The sequence below is a fragment of the Bubalus kerabau genome, chromosome 13, assembly GCF_029407905.1.
Source record: "Bubalus kerabau isolate K-KA32 ecotype Philippines breed swamp buffalo chromosome 13, PCC_UOA_SB_1v2, whole genome shotgun sequence".
In the NCBI taxonomy this organism is placed as follows: domain Eukaryota; kingdom Metazoa; phylum Chordata; class Mammalia; order Artiodactyla; family Bovidae; genus Bubalus; species Bubalus kerabau.
The window spans coordinates 39,075,788-39,089,604 of NC_073636.1; the positions used below are offsets into that span (position 1 = coordinate 39,075,788).

A 13,817-nucleotide genomic window follows, 5' to 3' on the forward strand; every position below is an offset into this window, starting at 1 on the left:
AAGTGCCATGCCCAGAGAGATGCTGATGCGTGGACAGAAGAAGAGTGGCCACAAGGAAGACCTAGAGCGTCAATCAGGGTAGTTCTTTGTTAACTGTCTGGGGTGTGGGATTCCCAAATAAAACCCTGATTCTGCTGCTAAAAAGCTTTCTCTGCTGCTAAAAAGCTTTCTCAAACCATGCCCAGAGAGTCTCTGCTCCATTTCCCATGCGGTTTTTTGAAACAAAGTATGTGATTTTTTTTTTTTTTTTTTCCGTGGAAAATACTGTATTTATGTACACAGTAAGGGCAACTGCAAGCCCCCTCACAGAGGACACTCCACCTCAAAGAAAAACCTTGGTAGCAATTTCCTATCTCCTTCAGTACAACCAAGTACACCTCAAGCTGGAAGGCTGGGCTCCCTGGGTCTGGGGCGCTCACAGTTCCCTCCCACTGTGGGATTCCAAATAAGGCAGGAAAAGGGAACTACCACCAGAACGGAGGTCCTGTGGGAGCTGGAGTGCCTGGTCATTCCTAGAGAACAAGTCGTGACTCCAGGTCAAACACGAGATGGGCAGCAATGCTGGGATTCTTCTCTGGGTCCTCTGGCCCGCTATGTGGAAAGCTGGCAGCAGGGTGGGGACCCAGTATGTGATTTTTAAGAGGGTGGACATCCTATCCTTAAAATACAACCTCAAGAACAGCAATAGGTCCATGTCTAATTTTAGTTGCTGCTGGCGGGGGGAAGTGGGGGCAGGGGAAGGGACAGTCTGTCCAAGCTTCAAGGAGTAAGTGTGTCCTAGGGGTATCTTCAAGGGGTAGCTGTGCATATGTGTATTGCTGATCCTGCTTACAATGCCAGTCTTCTCGCTGTTCACACTGTGTGTGCTGTTCGATGAACCCTGCGTAGGCAAGGTGCGAGCTAAGAGGCTAGAAGAAAATTTGAGGATCCGTAGGAACTGCAAACATATTTATTCTCTCCTGGCTGGCACAGCAGCCATAGCAGCAGACAGAACATCACCACACACAACCCTTCTGGGCTTTTCCAGGTGGAGCTGATGCAGGCGGACCACACCAAGTAGCCCACAGCTCAGCGAGTACCTGGTGACGCGCATGCGCAGTGCTATAAATACTCTTACCTGTTACACATTGTTTGCAAAACGTGGGGCCAGAGAGCTTGAACACGCCATCTTTTCTAATTTGCTCTCTCCCCACGGTGTATGTGTGTGTGCATACGTGCGCACCAAGCTTGATTTTCTGGTCTGTCCTGGGTGAGCGTAGACGGTGAATGGGCACGTTCCTCCACTCTGCTGGGCCATCTTAAGAGCTCCAGGTGTATTCTGAATCTCACGGAAATCACCGAGTGAATGAGGCAGCACAGAACCGGGTTTCGTGGAAGCTGTGAGCACCAGGCGGCCCAGGAGCTGCTGATGCGTGGACAGAAGAAGAGTGGCCGCAAGGAAGACCTAGAGCGTCAATCAGGGTAGTTCTTTGTTAACTGTCTGGGGTGTGGGATTCCCAAATAAAACCCTGATTCTGCTGCTAAAAAGCTTTCCCAAACCATGGGATTGGGGTCTAAACCCAACTTAGCAAGGATGAAAGCTTTCCCACAAAGCAGGTGTGAGCCATACTCTCCTTGCCAGTTGTTCAACTCTTGGCCAGAGAAAGCAGCTGCACTTACCTTGGGGAGCAGATGGGAGTCAAGCCTTAGCTTCAAGACATCCTCCATTCTCTCTGATGCAGTGGAAGAGAATGCTCCTATCTTGACAACGGCCACCTGCTCAGCCAGCTGCTGGGCGAACGAAAGTCACATGTTTCTCTCTGCACAGCCTTCCTGGTCATCTGAAGCCAGAGGGGAGCAGCCAGCAGGCACAACAGGAAGAGGTACAGGAGCCATTGAGAGGTACCCTGCTGCTTAAACTGGGTGGGAAAAGTCTGGTCTGTGAAGCAGGGAGGGATTGGTGCTTTGTCGTTTCTAGATGCAAAGTTCCTGGTTCTCAGAGAACAGCATTTAGGTACTGGGTTGGCCACCCGGAGTCCGCCCCTGGAGAGGCTGATTCAGTGTGTTCAGGGTGGTTTCTGGCATCTGGATGTTTGTTACCTGCTCCCTAGATTCTTTTGGTGGCACAGACAGTAAAGACTCTGCCTGCAATGCAGGAGTCCTGGGTTTGATCCCTGGGTCAGGGGGATCCCCTGGAGAAGCAAATGGCTACCCACTCTAATGTTCTTGCCCGGAGAATCCTATGGACAGAGGAGCCTGGAGGGCTATGGTCCATAGGATCCCAAAGAGTCAGACATGACTGAGTGACTAACACTTTCATTTTTCACTTTCAGTTCAGTTTGGTCACTCAGTCATGTCTGACTCTTTACAACCCCATGGACTGCAGCATGTCAGGCTTCCCTGTCCTTTGCCATCTCCTGGAGCTTGCTTAAACTCGTGTCCATTGAGCCGGTGATGCCATCCGTCTCATCTTCTGTCGCCCCCTTCTCCTCCCACCTTCAGTCTTTCCTAGCATCAGGGTCTTTTTCACTTTAGATTCTTTTAATGCACAGCCAGGCTGAGGAATCTTTGCCACGTTAGGGAACGTTGCTCTCACTTGAAGGTCGTTCACAGCAGGGGCCACTGTGGCCAGTTCTGGGCTCATGGAGGTGGGGGAGGGCAACCACCTGTGGTGCATCCTTCATCCCCCTGTGCCCGGGGGACCAGCAGCACTTGTTCTTGCAATTCAGGGAAGAGGCCAGAGTTCCCCGAGTGGAGCGTCCTGTGATGGGGACAGAAGAGCCGGTTAAAGCCCAGATTAGATGGAAATAGCTGCCAGTGACCTTGCCTGTGGCTCTTTCATGTCAATTTGAAATGTCCCAAGTTCTGAAGTTTCTCAGGGGAGTAATCAAGGCGGCCTGCTCTCCTTTCTTCTAGAAAGCATGTGTCATCCCTCCTCCCTGATGGGATGTTCAAGGACGCATCTGCACTTGGTCCTGTTTCATCCTGGAGAAAATAGAAACGTAGACGAATGGAGGAAGGCTTGGTTCCGAGTGGGGGTGAGGCTCCAGGGTGTGAGGTGCTGGGGAGGGAGGAAGAGGGAGCAGAGGACTGTGACGAGAAAAGAAGGATGTGGAGAGAATGAAGTGGAGACAGAATGAAATGTGGAGAGAAATGGGAAAGGACAGGGCAGGACAGGGGTGTAAGGAATGGAGGAGGGGAGGCAAGCGGACTCGTGTCTCCTCCTGGATTCCACAGGCGCCAAAGCCCCGAGCAGGCTGTGCTCTTGGGTCCAGGTGGGATAATAACAGGGATGATACAGTCTGAGTGCACTTTGTGGCAGCTGGACTAGGAGTTTATATGCTTTATATAAACCCCCCTATCCCTGTTCAGTTCTGGTTATCTGTTGTTATGTAACCAGCCATTCCCCAGCCTGGTGATTTAAAACGACAATCATTTTATGATATCTCATGGTTTTGTGGGTTGGACATTCAGGCCAGGCTCAGCTGGGCAATTCTGCTTCGTGCCCATCCATTGAGGTCGTTTGGTTGTACTCAGCTGGTGGATGGGCCAGTTTGGAGGGTGGCTTCTTCTCATGGCTGGTGTCTTGGTGGGAGCCGCTGCAAGCAAGGCTCATGTGAGCAGTTGATTGGAACACCTACATGTGGCCTCTCCAACCTGTTGCTTGGGGACTCTGAGGGGATGTTCTAGGGGCCAGAAGGCAGCTGCCACTCTTCTTCTGAGCTTGCCCTGGAATCTGCAGGACACCACTCTGCTGTATTCCCTCGGTCATGCAAGGGAAGAACTGATTCAGGCTGCTGGGAACTGCTGTAGGAAGGATGAAGTGGCCGTGTTTCCTCCACCTGGCTCACCTTACATTCTCTTGTCTGGAGCAGTCATCACCGTCTACAGAGTGTACTGATACTTATTTATTAGGCTTGCTGCTTATTGTTAATCTATCCAAACCCAAATACAGGCTCCACGAGGGCAAGGATCTTTGTCTATTTTCTTCCCTGGTGTATTTCTTCCCTGATCACCTAGAATGGCACGTGGAACCTAGTAGGTGCTCAATGAGTACTTCTTGTGTGGGGACTGAGTTCTATTTCATTTACTCTGCTCATTACCCTTTGAAAAAGCTACTATGATTATCCGCATCTTACAGAAGATAAATGGAGGCACAGAGAAGGGAAGTCACTTGTTCACAGTCACACAGCTAGTGAGGGGCAGAGCCAGGGCTGGATCCTAGGTCTTTCTGATGTACTCTTGTTGATCAGTGACTCAGTCAATGCCAGCATGTAAGAGGGCAAGTGAAGATTAGTGATCTGGTCTTCCCTTGCTTCTCAGGCCACAGAAGTGACTGGCTGGGGGTCTGTAGTTTCCCCTTGAAATGGTTTTCCTTATGCATTAACTTTGCCTTCTTTTTACCAGGAAGACCTGCAGGATGATGGCTGTGGAGTTGAGCTGTGTCCTTTTTTAGCACTGGCCCTGAAATCAACATAGGGCCCTTGGATGTGAGAGACGGTCCTAGTTTGCTTGTGAAATCATGCCCAGCTGAGCTGTGATGAGTGGCAGCCATCTGCATTCCTGTTGAGTGATTCTGTGTAAAACCCTCCTGGCTGCATGTAGATGTGACACATGGGCTTTGTGTTTATTAAGACGGTGGCACAACACAAGGGGCAGTATCGCTGAGGCCCCCCCAGCAGGCAGAGCCTGGCGTCCACAATCTCTCCTCCCAGATGTCAGGCATCCTGGGCTTTATGTTGATTTCAGGGCCAGTGCCGAGAGAAGCCACAGCTCGCCTCCACAGCCATCGTCCTGCAGGTCTTCCCGGTAAAAAGAAGGCATAGTTAATTCATAAGGAAAACCATTTCAAGGGAAAGTCACGGACCTCCACCCAGTCACTCCTTGGCCTGAGAATCAAGGTAAGACCAGTTCACTATTCTTTGCGTGCCCTCTTCCATCCTGGCATCTCTAGGGAAGCCAGTCTCCCTGTTTGCTCTTTGATTTTGTCCTCTCTGGAACGATTCAGTGGAATGACATCACGCGACCTTGTCATATCTGATGAAACCCTTTCTTGTCTAAGTGTGAATATGTTGGTGCATGTGATCTCCTCCAGGCTAGAGGAGGAGTCTCTCTGGCACTTGGAGATGCTCTGTGGCTTGTGGGACTTTTCTCCTTTGTCCTGGCTCTGAGAAGCCCTTCCTTCACTGTCCCCTTTGCTATGATGCAGCCCTGTGTCGGGGCTGACCTGATTGCTAACTGGGGTCCTGGCCCCCTGTGGGGAGAGGTTTGCAGGGTGATTCCAGGTGGATGATGGAAGCCCCAGTCTAGGAGGGCTGTGTTTATAGATGGGGGAGCTCCTAAGGCCAGTACGAGGTGGCAGAGAGATGTCCCTAAGTGGGATGGGTTCCAGTAGTCTCATGACTGGGAGTGACATTAGGAGCCAGGAAAAAGCTAATCAGCAAATCAGAGATGAGGACAGATCTGAAGCCCAAGGCTGGGGCCATTCATTCATCCTTGGGCTTGTTCTTTCAGCACTGTTTACAGAGGGCCGGCTGGGTGGTCAGTAATGTGCTAGGTGCTGAGAGTGTAAAGGTCAACCAAACAGTCCTGTTCTCACCTGCATGGAGTGTGCAGTCTATCCGGGGAGGCTACAGGTGAACAAGTGGACAGGTACAAGCTTGCAGGTGTGGTGGGTGTGAGAGATAAGGAGGGGGGCTGTATATGGGGGATGGGGGTGCTTTCTGAGGCGACCCAGGGGAAAATACAGCTAAGTTTGAAGAAGAGTGGTGGGAACAGTGTTCTAGCCAGTGGGAAGGGTGTTTGAGAAGGTGATAGGAGTTTGTCGTGTTTCTGGAATTGAGCAAAGGCTTGTGGGGGAGGCAGGTGTTGTCGAGAAGCATGGTGGGGGGGCCTCTGGCACAGACATGCCTCAGTAGGATTTTATGGGCTCAGCAGCCACTGCTGCAACTTGTATCCCAATAACTTAACTGTGCTATGCAGCTTCTGATTCTCTGTGGAGAAAACAGGGCAATATCTACCTTTCTGTACTTCTGGATGCCTCTTCCAGGAAGCCCCTCTAGATTCCCCACCAGAATTAGCTCCTCTAGGTTTCTGGACTGGTTCCTGCACACACAGCACCATTAACTATCGTGTGTGCTACACATCAACTCCCATACAAGACTTTGTCCTTAAAGACAGGCTCGGTTTTTTTCATCTTTGTGTCCCTAGTATCCAGAATAGAGCCAGGCACACTGTATCAAACCAATCAATCCTAAAGGAAATCAACCCTGAATATTCACTGGAAGGACTAATACTGAGGCTCTAATATTTTGGCACATGATGTGAAGAGCCAACTCATTGGAAAAGACCCTGATGCTGGGAAAGATTAAGGGCAGGAAGAAAAGGGGGCAACAGAAGATGAGATGGTTGGAGGGCATCACTGACTCAGTGGACATGAGTGTAAGCAAGCTCCAGGAGGTGGGGAAGGACAAGGAAGCCTGGAGTGCTTCAGTCCATGGGGTTTCAAATAGTGATTGAACAATACCACAGTGTATGAGCGCGGTAAACCATTGGCAAGTGAAAGATGACCCGGGCTCTGTGTCACAAAGCCTAGCAGCCTTGGATGGCCACTTTATGATTGCAGATGCTGGGGCTCAGGATTCCAAACAGGACCTGGTGAGGGGGGCTTGTGTCTGCTTCCTGACATTGGAGGCCTTAACTTCTCCCATTTTTCTGGGAGGAAGGAGAATCCAGTCTGGGGAAGAGTCCATGGCTGGAGGCTGGATCACTGGGAGGACCTGCCCTTCCCACGTGGTGGCTGGACCTGGGCAGGGCTACTGACCAGGACTGTGCACACCCTCTCCGTGTGGCCTGGGGCAGCTGGGTTCCGTAGGTAAAGCCTCAGGCCCTCAGAATCAAGGGCTCCCACATATAAGATGGACGCTGCATTGGCTTTTCTGAACCGACCTTGAAATCACCCACTGTCTCTTCCACCATGTACTCTTGGCTGTGAGTGACAAGCCCACATGTAGACCCAGCTGTGTCTAAACTCTGTGCTATGCACGGCCGTCCCTCCCCTCTCTTCCTGAGGTGAACTAGTGGTCGTCCTCCTCCACCAGGTCGGCAGGAGGAGAGTTGGGTTCCCTGAAGTGCTTGTGGGCACAAAAGGACAGGTACCCTCAGGGCTCCATCTGCTCTCAGGTGGGGACACAGAGTCCTTGGGACCAATGACGTGCCATAGACAAGCAGAGCGGGGCTGAAACATGGGTTTCTCCATCTTCTCCATCTTCTGTACCTTCCATAGCCCGTGCCCAGAGCTGAGATGGGGCCGAACAGACTAGCCACTGACAGACCTGACCTCCTGAAGTTTCATCACAATGGCCATACCCATTACACTGCTGGGCAAACTGAGGAGCAGGGGGAGCAAGATAAAACTTATCTTAGGACCAGACAAAGGAAGTTTTGGGGTGAAAATTTTCCTTCTACCCCCCTCCCACCCCTGCGGGCATCACTTCTACTAGGAGTGGAGAATCAGTCCCCTTCAGAATCTTCTCTTCACCAATTTTACCACCCCCATGGAGAAGGCAGTGGCACCCCACTCCAGTACTCTTGCCTGGAAAATCCCATGGGCGGAGGAGCCTGGTAGGCTGCAGTCCATGGGGTTGTGAAGAGTTGGACATGACTAAGCGACTTCACTTTCACTTTTCACTTTAATGCATTGGAGAAGGAAATGGCAACCCACTCCAGTGTTCTTGCCTGGAGAATCCCAGGGACAGGGAGCCTGGCGGGCTGCTGTCTATGGGGTTGCACAGAGTCGGACACGACTGAAGTGACTTAGCAGCAGCAGCAGCAGCATGGCTTTCCAAACCCTGAGTTTGTGGCCTTTTGGGGGCTGTCAGGTCTTTAAAATTTACAAACGAAAAGGACTTCCCTGGTGGTCTAGTGATTAAGACTCCACACTTCTACTTGGGGGTTGGGGGGTATGGGTTCAATCCCTGGTTTGGGAAGTTTCACATGCCACAGTCCGTGTAGCCCTCAATCAATCTGTGAAAAAAAAAATTACAAACAAAAAGTTGAGGGACTGCCCCCAAAAGAGATGATTTGCTTTGTTTGGCAGTTTGGACAGCGACATCTGACCTTTGTGTTGTCATCACCCACTGCAGACAGCGCAGAGGCAGCTCTGGGCAAGGAGATCCAACCAGTCCATCCTAAAGGAAATCAGTCCTGAATATTCATTGGAAGGACTGATGCTGAAGCTGAAGCTCCAATACTTTGCCCACCTGATGGGAAGAACTGACTCATTAGAAAAGACCCTGATGCTGGGAAAGATTGAAGGCGGGAGGAGAAGGGGATGACAGAGGATGAGGTGGTTGGATGGCATCACCGACTCAATGAACATGAGTTTGAGTAAGCTCCGGGAGTTGGTGAAGGACAGGGAAACCTGGCATGCTGCAGTCCATGGGGTCACAAAGAATCGGACACAACTGAGTGACTGAACAACAACAACAAGCTCTGGCACTTCTCACAGGAAGAGAGAGGGTCACCGTCTTTCTAGAACTTCCCATGGGCCTTCGGTCTTTAGGTGGTGTCGTGGCACAGCCTGCAGGGGACTGAGGAGCAGGACTGCCCATCCTGATGGTGCTGGGAATTCAGATAAAGAGGTTGGAAGGCACGCCCTCCTGCCCCTCAGCGTCCAGGTCTGGGGGAGTGACCTGTGGCTCTGGGTCTTGGAGCTCTGTCCTGCCTGCCGATGGCCTGCTCAGCGAACAAGAGAGAGGCTGGGGAGAACACATGAGAGCTGGCAGCCTTCCCATCCTCACCACCGACTAATTGCTGTGACTTGTCAGGAGATGGCATGGAACAGACCTGGGGAAATGGATGGCCTCCGCACTGAGGTCTCCACTCCCCTGGGGCCTGACTCCATGTCCTTGCCTCTCCTTCCTTGGAAGGGAAGAGTGGGTACAGGTCCTAAAGCAAGACCACCTGAAACCCCCTTGCTCCACTGGGGAGAGCTGGTGGCCTCCGAGTTGGTAGAACTAAAGGGATGCCCAGGATAATCCAGAAAAAGCCACTCCTCTCAGGATCCTTAATTTAATCACCCCATTTGCCATGGGAGGTCGTGTCTGCAGATTCCAGGGGTTAGGGGTTGGTCGTTCTCTTTGGGGCCACCATTCAGCTCACGACAGATGGAAATCATAAAAGATGTGCCTTTCTCACTGCACAAAACTAGTTGGCAAGGTCCAAGGACATTTGCAATAAAATGTGTGTCGAAACCAAACAATTCCCTTCAAACTTTTCTTCTTAGTGACTTCTAGAACGCAAGAGGCAATGTAAAAGTGAGTTTTTGCCCTGACAGCCAGGATGCATGGCCTTCCACCTCTGAATATGGGCTGGAGCGGGAGAAATGTGTTCTGGCCGCCTTCCCTGGGGTCTTACCAACCTGGCGGCTTCTGTTGTCACAGCCATGTTCTGACAGCAGCTGCGTGAACTTATGAGTGTTTTGCTGAAAAATTAAGACAAGGCTAAAACAATGTGAGGCTTGTAGCTCTCTTGCAGTTTTGCAAGCTCAGCAAAGATAACTGGATTTGATGTGTGTGCAGAATACTGTTCGCTCTGCGGCAGGGAGGGAACATAGGGATGTTTGAGCTCATGGTATCTTTTCATCAGGAGAATCCAGTGTCTACATTAATGGCAGAGATGAAGGAGGGTCAGGCACGGGACTGCTGAAGGCTGTAGGGGGAGAGGTTAGGAGAGGGGATACTGAAGATGACCATGGGGCTTCCTGGTTCCAACTGGAATCACCGGGAGAGTTTGAAGTCCTGACCCCCTGGGCCCTATCCCAGAGCTTCTGATGTAATTCTGGGTGTGGTCTGGGCAGAGGAGGTATTTTACAGCTACCTGGATGATTCTAGTGTGTTCTAGTCCATGTTCAACATCCCTGCCTGTTCAAGGCTCTGGTTAGGGCCAGGTTATAGCTGCTCCAGGTGTGGTGGACATGATGGTCTCAGGGTAATCCTGAGACTATGGCCCTGTGCTGTTTCTAACTCACTGGCATGGGGGTGGGCAGAGGGTCAGTGACCTGGACTGGATGAAGCCCGGGGCTGGGCGTTGTCCTCCCATTCTGCCCACATGGCTCACACGACATCTGGGAGAGTTGGACCTTGGCCTAATGGAGGGGTCCACATGGGCCCTCGGCACCCACTGAAGCCACACGCCAGGCAAGAGGGGTCCTTGGGTGGGAGGGCTGTGTCCTGTGAAGCAGCAAAGCTAGTGGGGGTGTTCACCAGTCCTGAAAGCGGCTGGGCTTGAATCAGCCTCAAGATCTGGCAGCTGTGGGGGCCTCACTGGCTCCCTGTGACTCAGTCTCCTTGACTGTGACATGGACACCCCAAAAGCACACATGTTGTTGTGAAGACTAAAGAAACCAGCACGTGGAGAGAATTTATCTCAGCAATGGGCAAAGGGCTGCATAAATAACATTTTGTTCATGACAAGGACTTCTTGAGCTTAGGAACCTCCCTGAGACAGAGGATTCTGGTCTGAGGACAGGTGTGGACTTTGGGCATCAAGAGGGTGTGCCCCTTCCTGGCACATGTATGCACATGCATGTGTGCGGGCATGCACACACACACACACACACACACACACACACACACACACTCTCTCTCTCTCTTTCTCTCTCTTACCCAACAGGGAAGGACAATGGTGGCCATTGGTGCTCAGGCTCTGAGCTTCTCCACACGCTCCTGAAACCCCATGCAGAGGTTGGGATCCAATAGCAGGGCATGCTTGAGCAGGCCACCCAGGTGGGGCAGCCCCTCTGTGCACCAGCCAGCCTCTGCAGGGCCAGGTAGACACAGGGAAATGTCCTCATGTGTTCCTCCAAGTCTGCTGGCGCCTTTCTGGGCCCCTGAGTTTTGCAGGCAGATCTGATGGTCTGCAGTGAGGAGGACCTGGTGTCTCAGCTGGTAAAGAATCCGTCTGCAATGCAGGAGACCCCGGGTTTGATTTCTGGGTCAGGAAGATCCCCTGGACAGGGGATAGGCTACCCACTCCAGTATTCTTGGGCTTTGCTGAGTTGGACACGACTGGAGCGACTGAAGCGAGCGAGCGAGCGAGCGAGCAGACGGTTAAGAATCTGCCTGCAATGCAGGAGACCTGGGCTTGATCCCTGGGTTGGGAAGATAGGAGGGCATGACAACCCACTCCAGTATTCTCACCTGGAGAATCCCCATGGACAGAGGAGCCTGGTGGGCTATAGTCCATGGGGTCACAAAGAGTCAGACATGGCTGAGCGACTAAGCACAGCACAATGGGGAGGACATGGAACCTGTGGGAACCCAAACATACTGGGAACAGGGCTGCAGCCCAGAAGCAGGCAGGATGGGCGCCTCAGTGGACCCCAGGCTGGGTAGGTACAACCACAGTCCACAGAGCTCCTGCCCACTCCTGGATGCCCATGTGCCCACCTCCTCGTCTCTCTGCCACCAGGTTTATCTGAGCTTTCCAGGGAAAAGGAAGGTGAGGGAGAAAGACTACACCTGCCATGACTGAGTTGATCCTGGTATTTGAGGTAGACTAAGCTTCCTCACCCGCATTGGGAGTGGGGTCCGATCTCGTGACTACCTGACAAGACTGTACTGGTGCCCGCATTCCGGATCTGAAGTTTCACACACACCGCATCTGAGCCTCTGCAGGTCTCTGGCAACTCATCACTCGCTAGGCATCTCCACTTTCCAGGGTTTCTGCAAACTCCACCCAAAGGGTAGAGAGTGGAGTGTGGCAAAGGTGAGAGGTCATCTGGGGAAGAGTATTCCTTGGGTGTCACTGTGTCACGGATGCACATGGAGGGGGTAATCCTGAGAGGATGGCCCCGTGCTGTTCCTAACTCAGTCACTGCCACACAAACTCCCAGACATCATCTCCTGTTGAAAAAGCTCCTGGGCAAATCACATTGGCTAATTCTTCTGATTGTAGGGCTTTTTTTTTTGGTAAGCCCATAGACATTGCCCTGGAAGTTATCCCAACCTGAGCCTGTCAAAATGTTAAACTATTGTGTTTCAGAATGCATCTTTACTTTCACAAAGGAGGGCGGCCATTGGCAGCTTTTCTGTGCGAGGTTTGGCCACTTGAGGAGCAGCATTTCAGCCAGTAGGTCCTCCGCCCCTGACACCGGCCCCGCCTCCAGGATAATTACTTTATAATTATTATAAAGTAATTATCCTTCAATTAGGGGCTTCCCTGGTGGCTCAGACAGTAAAGAATCTTCCTGCAGTGCAGGAGGCTCCAGTTTGAACCCTAGGTCGGGAAGATCCCCTGGAGAAGGAAATGACAACCCACTCCGGTACTCTTGCCTAGAGAATTCCATGGACAGAGGATCCTGGTGCGCTACAGTCCATGGGGTCACAAAGAGCTGGACATGACTGAGTGACTGACACAAAGATTTGTTTTTTAAGCGATTTCAAGTGCGAAGAACCAAAAGTATGGCTTGCAAAATGCAAATACTCCAGTCATTCCTGCCCCCGTGGTTTTGAATTTCTGTTCTACAAATAAAATGGAGACTATCTCAAAAAGAAAAAAAAATTCCTTGTCTATACATCATGCATGGGACCTGGGGCAGGTGATTCAATTAGTTGGATTTATGAGTAGAGGGTGCTCATGATTCCTAACTGGAGGCTCGGTCTGAGTGGAGGCTGCCAGGCTATACACTCTGACCACCCCATCAATCGCCTGCCTTCTACACACTTGTTTCTTCAAGAGGAGGAGCCTGTGCCCCTGGGTCTGAGGTTGAGTGAGATCACACATGTGTTAGGTGATTTTATACCATCTTTGTTTTAAGGATATCAAACACCCACGGTGACCACTGGACTCTGATTATATCCATGGTGGATGCCAGGACATGGCCCAGTCTCCCTCCAGGAAGGACTTGCTTCCATCTCCAGGGAGTGCAGTCAGTGGGTGACTCTCAGCTATCAGCCCCTCCTGGGTCACACCCCCAGGGATGACCTATGTCTGGGGTCCAGTGACTGAGTGAGGTGGGGAGTCGACCTGGGGCAACTCCCTGCAGGTGGGGCCTACCTCGAAGGTGACATTTCTTCTGTCCAGTCCTACTTCTTCCGCCTGCCTTTCACGGTACTGACCCCTCATATGGTTGGTGGTTTAGTCACTCAGTCGTGTCCGACTCTTTTGACCCTGTAGACTGCAGCCCATGAGACTTCTCTGTCCATGGGATTCTCCAGGCAAGAACACTGGAGCAGGTTGCCATTTCTTTCTTCAAGAGATCTTCCCCACTCAGTATCAAACCCATGTCTCGTTATAAGCAGATTGCCTCTCTATCACGGTTTCCTCTGTAAAAAAATGTGTGAAAGTGTCTGCCGGGGGAAGCTGGTCCCATGTGCCCAGGAGTGACTAAATATCATGAGTGGGGTGGCAGGGCGAGTGAGGGATGCGGAGTTAGGAGCCAGGTCCATTTTCTGTGCTTCTCCTCTGTCTCAGCAGAGAAGAGATACCCTGGAAGGCAGGTCCACGCCCTCTCCTCTGTGGCCCGGCACTTCCCCACATGTATCTGTTAGCTACTGCTGAGTAACAAACCACCCAAAACTCAGTCTTTGGGCCAGTTCTCAGGGGGCTGGCAGGGTCCTGGTGGATGGTTTCTCATGGGGGGCGGTGTCTGGGGTCACAGTGGCTGAGGAGCTCTTGTTGTGGCTCACTTTCTGCCTCCCTTTCACTCTGTGTGTTACACACCTGAGGACAAGAAGACCCTTCCTTCTGTTCTCGCCCTGAGATGCTGCAAGCACCAGAGAGAGAACCATGAACCACACTGGGTCCCCTCCTACCTGGAACTCGGTCAAGGATGC

The 13,817-nt window shown here is 51.8% G+C and overlaps 1 long non-coding RNA gene across 1 annotated transcript; it reads left to right on the forward strand.

Annotated features, from left to right (window-relative positions):
- Positions 1-1,139: 1,139 nt before the first annotated feature.
- Positions 1,140-12,519, forward strand: LOC129626256 (uncharacterized). The gene is made up of 4 exons (XR_008701870.1): positions 1,140-1,862; positions 10,654-10,724; positions 12,025-12,111; positions 12,241-12,519. It is a non-coding gene; the product is annotated as an uncharacterized LOC129626256 (long non-coding RNA).
- Positions 12,520-13,817: the final 1,298 nt, after the last annotated feature.